Source organism: Pleurodeles waltl, chromosome 2_2 (genome assembly GCF_031143425.1).
Source record: "Pleurodeles waltl isolate 20211129_DDA chromosome 2_2, aPleWal1.hap1.20221129, whole genome shotgun sequence".
NCBI classification, from domain to species: domain Eukaryota; kingdom Metazoa; phylum Chordata; class Amphibia; order Caudata; family Salamandridae; genus Pleurodeles; species Pleurodeles waltl.
Window position 1 is genome coordinate 815,537,482 of NC_090439.1, and position 12,589 is coordinate 815,550,070.

Genomic DNA, 12,589 nt, shown 5'->3' on the forward strand with positions numbered 1-12,589 from the left:
AGGTAATAAATCTACACTATTCATAGAGTTCAGCAAAATAGTCCGTCAACCATTTGTCTCTAAATCTGTCAGTGGTCATATATGGAAAACCTCATCTAATCCAGATTAGCATCAGCATGTGGGACTTCATGCAAAAACAACTTAGAACAGGAATTTTTGAAAAATCATCTAAGAAGATTATTTAGACAGTGCAGTTGGTACCTAGAAAGGAAAGGTACAACATTATATTTCAGTCACATTATCATACCTACCTATCCTTGGTATGGATCAGCAACAGAGTCAGTCTTCGTCTTCAGGTCATCAGTCAGTCAGCATCACATCAGGCTCTCAAGAGTATGAGCCCAATGACAGAATCTCAAATCGCCTTACAGTAATCTCACAGTCTCGCTCCCCAACTTCTAGCATTTGCATCTAACATCTGTTCCCATCTGTTCTGAAGTCTTCTACCCTTTGTCAGGTTGTTATATCAAACTCACCCTGACTATCCCCCAATTCCTAACTGGTCACTTAATCGTACGACTTTTCTCTACCCAATAAATTTTGTAAATCAAATCTATGGATTCTAATATTTCACAGTTCACAGATCGTTGATTGGTTCACTTTGCAATGTCCTCATCATCCGGCTCGTCAGGTACCGAAAATGTGCATCTTTTTCTCCAGTCAGTGCCTTCATTGTTCTAGTCCTGGGAAAGTACACTCAGTGCGGTTTACACACCAATTGTTACATTTCTAGGTCCATCATCTCCTGTTCGTCAGTTCACATAGAGGTTTCAGCTAAGTAAATTTTATTAAACAATGAGCAGTTCACGGTTAGTTCAGCTTGTGACTATTTTGCATCAAACCCAAAGAAATACAGTTTCTACATGAGGCCTGGCAAGACTAGGCCAATACATTAGCTACGTTAAGGCCTACAATTATTGCAAAGCATAGGTTATATCTCTCAATATGATACATTACTACATTTATTTAATATATTTGCAATATTTCATATATGTTAATTACTCTTTTAATATAGTTTGTGAATTCTGGTGGACACTCTCCAAGGTCACAGTTTCGAACGTGAACATTATTTTTCTATGTTAATCATTTTCTAACAAACTCTTTATTAGAACTCATAAACCCTCATTAATAATTTTTAATTAAGTCATTTGAGTTAACACCTCCATACCACCCTGCCCTATGGGTTACCTAGGGCCTACCTTAGGGGTGACCTATTTGTAGAAAAAGGGGAGAGAAAATGCACACACAGGCCTTGCAATGGCAGACCTGAGATATGGTTAAAGGGTTACTTATGTGGGTGGCACAATTAGTGCTGCAGGCCCACCAGTAGCATTTAATTTACAGGCCCTGGGCACATGTAGTGCACTTTACTAGGTCGTTTAAGTAAATCAAATATGTTAATTGTGGATGAACCAATGTTAACATGTTTAAGGGTGAGAGCATATGCACATTTGCACTGGTTAGGAGTGGTAAAGGGCGCAGAGTCCTAAAACCATCAAAAACAGTGTCAGAAAAGTGAAGGGAGGCAGGCGAAAAGTTGGGGGATGACCACCCTAAGGCTGTCAAGTTTCACATGTGTTCCCCACAGCTGAAAGTGGGGAGAGCTACCCAACCCCGGGGAGCTCACATCACAAAGGTGCAAGAATCTGGAGAGACCATCAGCATTGACGTGGTCAGTGCCCAGGCGATGCTCAACCGTAAAATCCATTGCCTGTAGGGAGATGGACCACCTCAATAGTTTAGGATTTTCACCCCTCATCTCCACAAGCCATTTGAGGGGCCTGTGGTCTGTCTAAACCCGAAAGTGAATCTCAAACTGGAATTGTCTCAACTTCTTCAGTGCCCAGACCACAGCAAATGCTTCTCTCTCAACAGCACTCTACCTCTGCTCCCGTGGTAATAGACTTCTGCTAATAAAGGCTACTGGTTAGTCTAAACCCTCCTCATTCAGCTGTGCTATAACTGCCCCTATGCCATGCTCTGAAGTGTCTGTCTGCACGATGAACTCCTTGCCATAGTCAGAGGCCCTGAGCACGGGAGCCGTGCACATGGCTTCCTTTAGGGAGTTAATGGCTTTCTGACAAGCCTCTGTCCAAATCACCGACCTAGCATGCTTAGTTAATTCTGCTAAAGGGGCCACCATGGTCCATAACACTTAACAAACCTACGATAGTATCCAGTGAGGCCTAGGAAGGCTCTTATCTCAGTTTGGGTTCTAGGTGATTACCAGGCCGTGATTGTCTCAATCTTGGCCTGGAGGGGCTGCACCTTGCCATCATCTATTAGGTGTCCCAAGTACACCATAGAACCCTGCCCAATCTGGCACTTACTAGCCTTGATTGTCAGGCCTGCCTGTTGCAGAGTCTAGGGCACCTCTTGGAGGTGTCAGAGGTGTTCATCCCAGCTGGAACAGTAGATGATTATGTCGGCTAGATAGGCGGCGCAGAACGCATCCTTATCAGCCTGGACCCCATTAACCAACCGCTGGAATGTAGAGGGGGCATTTTTCAAACCAAAGGGCATCACTCTGAACTGGTAATGTCCATCAGGAGTTGAAAAAGAAGATCTCTCCTTGGCCCCCTCAGTCAAGGCGATCTGCCAGTACCCTGGTGTATGATAAAAAGTACTGAGGAATTTTGCTGCACCTAGCCTGTCTATGAGCACATCAGCTCGGGGAATGAGGTGAGCGTCAGTTTTAGTGACTGAACTGAGACCCCAGTAATCCATGCAGAACCTAAGTTCTGGCTTGGCACGGGGTGGGTCAACCTTTGGTACCAGCACCACAGGGCTGGACCAGGGACTGATGTATTTATCAATAACCATTAGAGTCAATATCTTGACAACTTCATCAGGGATACTGGCCTTCACCCTGTCTGACAACCTGTAAATTTTATTCTTTACAGGGGGAATTGTCTCCCATGTCAAAATCATGGACACACAAGTGTGTGAGACCAGGGGTGAGAGAAAACAGGGAGGAGTACTACTCCAGCAGCTGCTAGCAGTCCCCTTGCTGATCAAGGGTCAGGGAGTCAGAGAGATTGACACCCTCCACTGACCCATCACCTTCTTGGATAGAGAGGAGGTCGGGGAGAGGTTCACTCTCCTCCTCCACACCCTCATCTGTCACTAGAAGGATGTTGGCTTCAGTCCTCTCAAAATGAGGCTTCAGTCTATTCACATGGAGCACCCTTAGGAGGTACCTAGGGGACTGGAGGTCCACTAAGTAAGTGGCCTCCCCTTTACGCTCCTTTATCTCATATGGGCCAGTCTAGCAGTCCTGGAGAGATCTAGTCTCTGCTGGCTCCATCACCCATACTTCATCTCCAGGCTGAAACTCCACCAGGGTGGTCTGCTAGTCATACCAGCATTTCATAACCTCTTTATTGGCCGTACCTCTATATAAGCAAGGAGAAGGCATGGCAAGAGGATGTCCCACTTACACCTCATGGCTTCAGGGAGGCCTGTGATCATGCCTTTCAAGGTCTTGTTGAATGACTCCACAAGACCATTGGATTGAGGATGATAGGGTGTGGTGAACTTGTAGGTCACCCCACACACATCCCACATGGACTTCATGTATGCAGACATGAAGTTTGTGACTCTGTCTGACAAAATCTCCTTTGAGAATCCCACACAGGGAAAGATCCCCATCAGAGTTCTGGTCACCACCGGTGCAGTCACCGTCCTCAGAGTGTTTGCCTCTGGGTAGTGGGTGGCATGATCCACCAAAACCAGGATAAACCTGTTGCCAAGGGCAGTTTTGGGGTCCAAGGGACCAATGATGTTGATGCCCACCCTTTCAAAGGGGGTGCCAACAATGGGGAGTAGGATTGGGGAGCCTTCAGCCTTTTCCCCATCTTCCCACTGGCCTGGCAGGTGGGACAGGATCAACAAAATACATCTGAGGCGTCTGAATTCGGGGCCAATAAAAGTGGGTGACAAACCTGACAAAGGTCTTGTCTTGCCCTAAATTTCCTGCCAGTGTATGTTGTTAGCCAGGCCCAGTAGGAAGGCGCAGTGACACTGGGGAACCACCAGCACACGTGCTGCCCCAGACTCCGGAACCTTAGGCTCACTATAAAGGAGATCATACTCCCAATAGATAAGGTGATCCCCAGAGGCTTCACATGCTGCTTGGGCTTAGGCCTGTTGCCTCAAGCCCACAAGAGTGGGGCACTCTTTCTGCACCTTGCAGAATTCTTCCCTGGTTGTCCCACCCTCAACTTGCCAGCCAGCAAGTTCAGGTGAGTCACCCAGTGAAGAAATGTTCTCGCCTGTTGGCTCAGGGGCCTCCTGCTCATGGACCCCGTCAACCACTGTGGTAACTTCTGGGACTGGTTTCCCACGACCCATGCCCCTCTCCTTGGCAACTGTCTGGGCCATTTTTCCAGGCTCCAGACATACTTGACTTCCCTCCCGGGTGGCCATGGACCTTGTGGTCATGCAGACCCACTCAGGCTTCCTAGACTTGAGCTCCAGCTCCTTCAGACTCAGTTTGTGAGCCAAGATCAGTTCCTTTTCTGCTAAGGCTCTCTCCGCCTCAGCTCTACTCTGCCTCTATTTTTACTCTTGCCAACTGTAGTTGAAATTCTCTTTCCTCCCTCCTTTTCTTTGCAGGCGGCCCATGATTGTAGACAGTGCTTCCAGGTCTTGCAGGAGGAACAAAACCAGGGGTGTCACCCCACATTACTGCTGATAAATCTTCTGGAGAGCCATACATTTGCTCTCCCAACTCAACATGCCCTTGTGAAGAGGCTTCTGCCCAGGTCCTCAGCACCTTTTAGTACTCTTCCTTCTTGGAGGCTCCACAGGTAGGTACCCCCATCCCTTTGCAGAAACCCTTAAGCTGGTTGACAGTATATGTCTCCAGCTTTGCTATGTCAAACTCTCCAGCTTCACTTGTGGTCCCAGCCAGAGACATGTTGTATAGGATTAGGTTAGAAAGTGTCAAACAGGGAAATTTGTAGCGAAAAAAGAAACAAATCAAAAAATGATCTTTGACTGTGGGTGGTTAGTGTACCCATAGCTATTGTATGGAACTGCACAAACAAATGTCCTATCCTCACCGCTGATCACCAATGTTAGAAATGGAGTCTCTAGTTGGCAGAGTTATGCATCTTTTTCCAAGTAGGGAGCATAATCCTAGTCAGGGTAAATCACAACACAATCCAAATTATCCTGTGCCCACCCTCTGGTAGCTTGGCACTGAGCAGTCAAGCTTAACTTAGAAGGTAATGTGAAAGTAGTTGTGTAATAAATCATACAATAACAGAGGGAAAATACCACACAAATCCACCACACAGGTTTAGAAAAACATAATATTTATCTGAATAAAATTAGGTCAAAATGACAAAGATCCAATAAGCACAAGTTTAAATATCACTTTTAAAAGGTTTTAAAGAGTCTCAATCCTTAGAAATAAACAGTTATCTCTTTGTTACCCACAGTACCTGGTATGCGCCAAAAATAACGGCTCACGTCTTGGTTCTTCCCTGTGATGTGAGGATATTTTGGCGACCAGGGATGATGCGTTGAAAATCCTTGATACGCTGGAAAAAGGCACAGGCGCTGCGTCGATGCGGTAGGCGGTGCGTCGAATTTTCCATCGCAACGTAGGCGATGTGTTGAAGTTCTAGTTGAGAAGTCAGGACTCCGTTGTTCCAGTCGACTCTGTGGTGATTTCTCAGTCGCCTTACTTCACATTGATTTTTAGACGAACAAGGAATTCCTTCAAGAGGTGAAGTCTTTGTTGGCCCTGAGACTCCAGAAACAGGAGGCAAACTCAATCCAAGCCCTTGCAGAGCACTTTTGGGGGAAGGCAGAATCCTTCCAGCAAAGTCCAGATGAGTCATTTGGGCAGCCAGGCATCTTCCATGACAGAGTTCAGGTTTAGATCCAGAAGTGTATGGCTTGGTGGGGTCAGAGACCCAGTTTATATACCCCAAAATGCCTTTGAAGTGGGGGAGACTTCAAAGAGTGGTTTTGAAGTGCATAAGTTCCCCTTTCAGCCCAGTCCTGTCTGCCAGGCTCCCAGTGGGGTAATATCATTCCCTTTGTGTGAGAGCAGGCCACTGGCCTTTGAAATGTAAGTGTCAGGCCCTCCACCCTTCCAGCCCAGGAAGACCCATTCAGTAAGCAGATGAATGCAGATGTGACTGAGTGTCCTGTGTTTGTGGTTGTCTGGGTGAAATGCACAAGGGAGCTGTCAGTGAGCACAGACCAGACATTGATTGGAGATAGGTTGTAAGGCACAGATGGTTTTAAGTGGTAAGAAATGCTCACTTTCTAAAACTGCTAAAACAACAGATGGAATGCAGAATAAATCAAACATTCACCTCCAGTCACAAATCTGGGTTTAATCCATCAGTTTTGTTTTTGCTTGCCATGCCATTCCAGTTTGGACCCAGCCATATGCAAATCAGTCCTGACCTTTTTCCCCATGGGAACAGTCCAGTCCAGTCCAAACTGCCAGGCCGAGTCCTCCCTGGACCAGAAAACAAATATTCTGGGACCGGTTTTGGGGTATCACCCTTCATCAGCCAGGCTAGACTATGTTGAAGTAAAACTACATCTCTGTAATGCCCACAATGAATTACATACAGCCATATGACTAGCAATAGCTGTGATTGGTGATAGGTAGTACTCTGCCCAGCAAATTAGTGAAAATGGCAGACAGGGGCCTACTGGTGTCCTCTAGCAGCAAACTCAAATGAAACAGCAAGAGGATGAATCTGACATGAGAAACCTCTTAAAGGTGATGCAGTGCTGCCTGTCCTCCATGGATGCCTAAATAGACTAGCAGAATGGACCTCATGAATTCCAAAATGAATAGAAAAACATGCTTGACAAAAGTGAAGCAGAAGATATTGGACATTGAAGATAGCACCAGAAACAGTTTACATAAATCCCTGAATATGGAGTACACCTTCCAAGTGATCAAGCCAAGGATGAAGCTTTGGAGGCAAAGTTGAGTAGAAACAACCTTTGCATCACTGGGTGCTGGTGTTCACCCACATGGACCGATTTGATCTGTATATAGAGGAGATGCTAGCAGCACTAGAGTGTAAAACATCCTGGAAATGTTCACATCCATAGTGCAGTGCCTCAGCTGTCTTATGTCTTAAGAACTTATGGACTATGTAAATTGCATCAACATTTTCTCAGGCGTCATTGGGGGGGCTGCAGGATGCTAGACAAGAGTATCTTCCCATTAGGAAAAACTACACATGGCAGGCATTGTGTGTGCCATGCTCTACCATGTGTGCCCTGTCTGTTTCTTCATTAGCTTACATCAGGCCATGATGGTACTGCAGAAAGAGGAGGCCTTGAGACAGGAGCCAACAAAAACTATGGGCCTGATTAAGGGTCGGACCGCTAGACCAACAAGAAGGCAGTCCCAAAAAGGTCACTGTGCCAGCTGTCCCCAGACCACCGTATTATGATGTAAACAGGCAGAACCTCTTGTTGTAGATACACTAGCACATCCAAGAGCTCAACATTGCAGACTGATTTGGGTATCTTCATTACATCCTTGAATATCAAGTTTACAATAACCAATGCTTGTTAAATATCGCATTTGTTGTAATCAATGCGTGTAATTATGCACATTGTATCCCACCTGCTAAAATTGTGCTTAATGTAACTGCCAAAACATGTGTTCTTCACAATATAATCTGTATTGAACATTTGCCATGATCAGGAGGATAATTGCTCATTTCCTTAACAATCAACTGCCAAAAGGCACATGTGCACATATGATTATTTAAGGATGTTTGTGAGTCTGAGGGCTTGATTGTCTTCATTTCTATTGCTCTGCTTACCTGTCTCCAGTTGAGTTCCAGTGTTCCTCATTCTCCAACCAGATTCCAGTTGTGTTCCTGAATTTCTTGTTATCCAGACAGCCTCCAGTCAACTTCTGGCGAGACTCACTGTCCGGTCGGCTTCCTGCAGAGTCCTGGCTCTCATCTTCTATCTTCTATCAACGATCCTGTATTTCCTGTAAAAGAGAGTAATAAAAAGAAAGGTAAAAAAACCCAGTTTGGGTTCTTCTGAAGTTTTCAAGCAGTAACTTAATTTCAAGGTTCAAGGCCATCCTGCATCCTGAGGGCCTAACAGGAATACATGGGGTACAAGAGTCTGGGAAGTTGTAACACAAAAACTGTTGCCAAATTACAAAGTCATGCATGCTCACAGCTCAGTCTTTCCTACTGTGTCATTCATTGACTATTCAAACATACAATACCAAGATAATCTGAGCTGTAAGGCTGTCTATATGTACTGTTGGACTAAACATCACAGCTACCAAGGTACATCACATGGCATAAGATGTAATGGTGCCTATAAGTGCAGCAACATCAATAAATCCTCCCATGGTATGTTTCACAATGTAAATGTATGCTCCAACCTAAATGCAGTCTGCTAACAGAAATATAATTCCCATCATTTACGTAGTGTGTGAAGAGGAGGGATAGGCCTGACTACAACTCCCAGGAGGCCTTGTTACTATGATTCCAAATACAAGCCCAGTGTTTACTTTCACAGACACCAGTGTGTGAACTCTCAAATTAAGTTTATTCACCTGGTAGTTTGTCATTTGTCTAGTGTGTGAAGTAGAGGGATTGACCTGGCTGCAAAGTCCAAAAGGCCCTGTTTCTGTGATTCTAAAAACCAGCCCAGTGTTTAATTTGCCAAAGAAACCTATGTGTGAACTCTTAAATTAAGCTAAATGACATGGGAGTATGCAATTTGTCTAGTGTGTGAAGTAGAGGGATTGACCTTACTGCAAAGCCCAGGAGGCACTGTTCCTGTAACTCCAACCACCAGCCCAGTGTTCACTTTCCAAAAAGACACCTGTGTGTGTACTCTTAAAAGAAGTTCACTTTCCTGGGAGTATGACATTTGTCTAGTGTGTGAAGTAGAGGGAGTGACCTGACTGCAAAGCCCAATAGGTCCTTTTCCTCTGTTTCGAACCACCAGTGCAGAGTTTACTTTCACAAAGGCACCTAAATGTGCACTCTCGAAGAACGATTACTAACCTGGTAGTATGCCATTTGTCTAATGTGTGAATTAGGGGGATTGACCTGATTACAAAGCCCAGGAGCCTCTGTTCCTGTAATTCCAACCAGCAGCCCAGTGTTCACTTTCCCAAAGAAACCTGTGTGTGTACTCTCAAATGAAGTTTACTCACATGATAGTGAGCAAAATACAGATCATGCATAACTCAGAGACGTATCTGCAGCGGTGGCTCCGCCACTAAGGTGGAGGAGTGTCCCCCCACTAGATTTTACTAAAAGGAAAAATGGAATGAAAATAACGCTATGTTATTATCATTTTATTTTTCCTGGGAGTAAGGGGAAGGGGCTGGGCTGAACAGGGCTGGAGAAGGTCTGGAGGAGGGTTATGTGCACCATAAAGTGTGCTTGTCTGTGGGGCCAGTTGTGTTAGGTCATCCAAGCAGACACCACCTCCAGTCATAAGGAGGAGCATTCATGTAGCAGCCATCCCAGAGGACCCACCCACCACCCCAATAGTATGATCTGCCAGCTCAAACACAGCTGAGGACTCTGATGACACAGAGACCACCTTTGAGAGGACACTAGTGGGAGGTCAGTGGGAGTACAGTGGGAGCTGGCCAAGGAGGGGCGGGTGAGGATGCAAACCATGGCAACCAGCCTTGAGGGGATGCGCATGTGCATGATGACCTCTGCAGAGCAGACAGGAGACAAACAAGTCACACAATCCCTACTGCATGGAGTCCAACAGTGTGTGAGGGACCTAACCACTGTTGTGAGGGAGTTACCACAACACCTGCCCTCCCAATCTTGCTGCTGCATGCATGACAACCAGCAGGACTCCATGCACCCGGAACTGTTCTCCCTCATGGCAGATATGGCTGCCTACCACAGGGATGTTGCTGCAATACTCAATAAACAGCAGCTCCTCCTTGCTGCAGTGATGTCATATGTAGTTCCACAGATGGCAGCTGCCGGGAATTTGGTGTCCACTTCTCCAACCACTGAAGTGAGTGCAGCCGCCTCAAACCCACCACCACCACCATCAAGGGCAGAGGAGAAGACACACACATCAGAGGATGAAGATGTGGAACAGATCATCTTCACACATAGGAGTACACGGTAGCACCAGCCCATGCCACATGGGCAGTGATTTCCCTTTGTCCTGTGCTTGACAACATGCTAGTGTTGCTACAGTTGGTGACATGCACTCTTTACTGACACTGTTAACCTTTCCACTATGGATTGCAATTGTCTCTCACTACTCATTTGGCAATTCATGTTCCCCTGCAGTGAACGACACTTCACCTCAGCATGTCACATTGACGTGACCCTCAACCTTGCACTTGTGTTGCGTCACAATAGAATGCTTTACACTAATGGGGTCACAGATCTGGACTATGTAAATATTGCACTACAGCACTTTAAAATAATCAGCACATATACAACCACTTTGTCTCTGTGTAATGTGACACATCTACTTTGCTGGAGATTTGTAATGCTTGTAACAGGTCTATGGTCACAGAGTGTCAATACCAGAGTGCAGAAATAATGTGGGCAGATATCTACGCACAAGGTATCTACATGATGAACGTCAATGCTGGCCACATCCCCTACATACAAGTCACTGTGTATGTGACATTTGCTTTAGAGCATACATGCCTCACCCACAACATACAGCAGGAATGGCTGTGTACGAGCGCTCGGACAATAACGTCTGCTGGAAGTACAAGTAAAACACATTGGCGTGAAATTTGTATCCCTTACCTCATCTGAAATTGGCACTACTCAGTTTAGCAGTGTTGGCATGAACTTCAGGCTGCAGGCAGATGTCCCACAGTGCTCAGCATCACAACACAGGAACAAAACAATTACAGCTTAACAAGCACACCCACCTGTCCAATATATGAGAACCATAGTCATGTTGAGTGGTGGGTACAATCGATGGCAGATGCACTGAGATTTAGATCTGTTGTAGCTGCCAATGTGACAGCTCAGTTGGAAGTGGGAATTAACATGTCAAGAGAGGGATGTGGATGCAGGATGGAATTCACAGGCCAACAGACAATTGTCACTGTACACTCATACAAAGACCCTGAGCCCCAAGCATATGACACATTCAGTAACGGAGTACCTACATTTGTATTATCTACGTACGGAACATAACTTAAAACTATGTAACACGCCTATACTAACCTAATCCATCCTAACTATAAATTACCCACAACTGGCCCTAACTACCCTACGCTAAGCTTACTTACTACATTTAACAACACACTCTAAACATTTCCCCTCCACCCCCCTTATATGACGAGACACATGCTGAACAACAACTACTAATCTGAACATATATTACCTAATACTAAACATATATATATGTATATATATATGTATATATTTTTTAAATACACAAAAGCCCCAACATTAACCCCCAAACACCCACCCATCCACAAACTAACAGGTAATAATTTGAAAAACCACCCTCAAACCTACTTATCCTATCTAAACCACTACCCTATTCTAATCTATCATGAAACACCTTAAACCCTCTACAAAACAGGATGAGGAATGAGGAGGGAGGGGACTGAACTATGTGTGAGGGGAGGCAAGAGTTCACAGGTTGGCCCTCCTCAGTGTCTTTTTGATTGCCTTCAGTGTCCTTGTGTTTTAGTCCACATCCTTCTGAATGTTGTCCAGCTTTGTAGGACCTTCTTTATGTCCATCTGGAGCTCCCCTATTGTGGACATGTTCATTGCAGCAGGCGTAGTCTGTGGTGCAGAGGTTGATGGTGCAGCATGTGGGGCAGATGTGAGAGTGGTGGCTGTAGTACTCTGTGTAGTTGTGGTGATGGCTACAACCTTTGTGGCCAATGCCAGTCCCCCTTGGCTGAAAGCCCACCATTCCCCTGTGGCTCGCTCTCTTTGATAGCATCATGCCATCTTTCGGTACCCAGACTCAACATCCAAGATGTGTCGGTATCTCAATGCCTGCTTTTGGAAAGCCCTGATTTCCGCAACATCCATGTTGGCAGCTGTAAAAATGAGACAGGCAACCATCAGTGTCATCATTTTGTGGTGCATGTACAGATGATCATCTAACACTCTGCCTAGATTTGCACATGCAGTCCAAATCACAGTCCAGATAATACAATGTCCCTGATGAATGTAATGGCAACGCTGCCTCCCCATCATGTCTTTTACTCCACAGCAAAGCACAACAAGTGTTGGACCAAATAAAGTGATCTGTGCATTGATGTAGTGCAATGTGTCACAATGCAAAGGAGGCAGTTACTTCACATGGGCCAGGCCGACTAATCTTTATCATCTGAGTCAACTTCAAAGCACACAAGACAAGTGACTTGTAGATATAATTGGCAGGATGGAATGCAGTTGCTAATCATAAGGGGTCACTGTTGTTTGGGACACATGCATGAATGAGATGACTGTCACCTACACTGTAACCTTCACATCTTCCTACATATATGTTGCTCCACTACCCTCAGGGGTGATGGGCATGCAATACGTCATCACAACTGTCAAGGACAACCACGAAGGCATGTTCACTTGTACATGGATTCA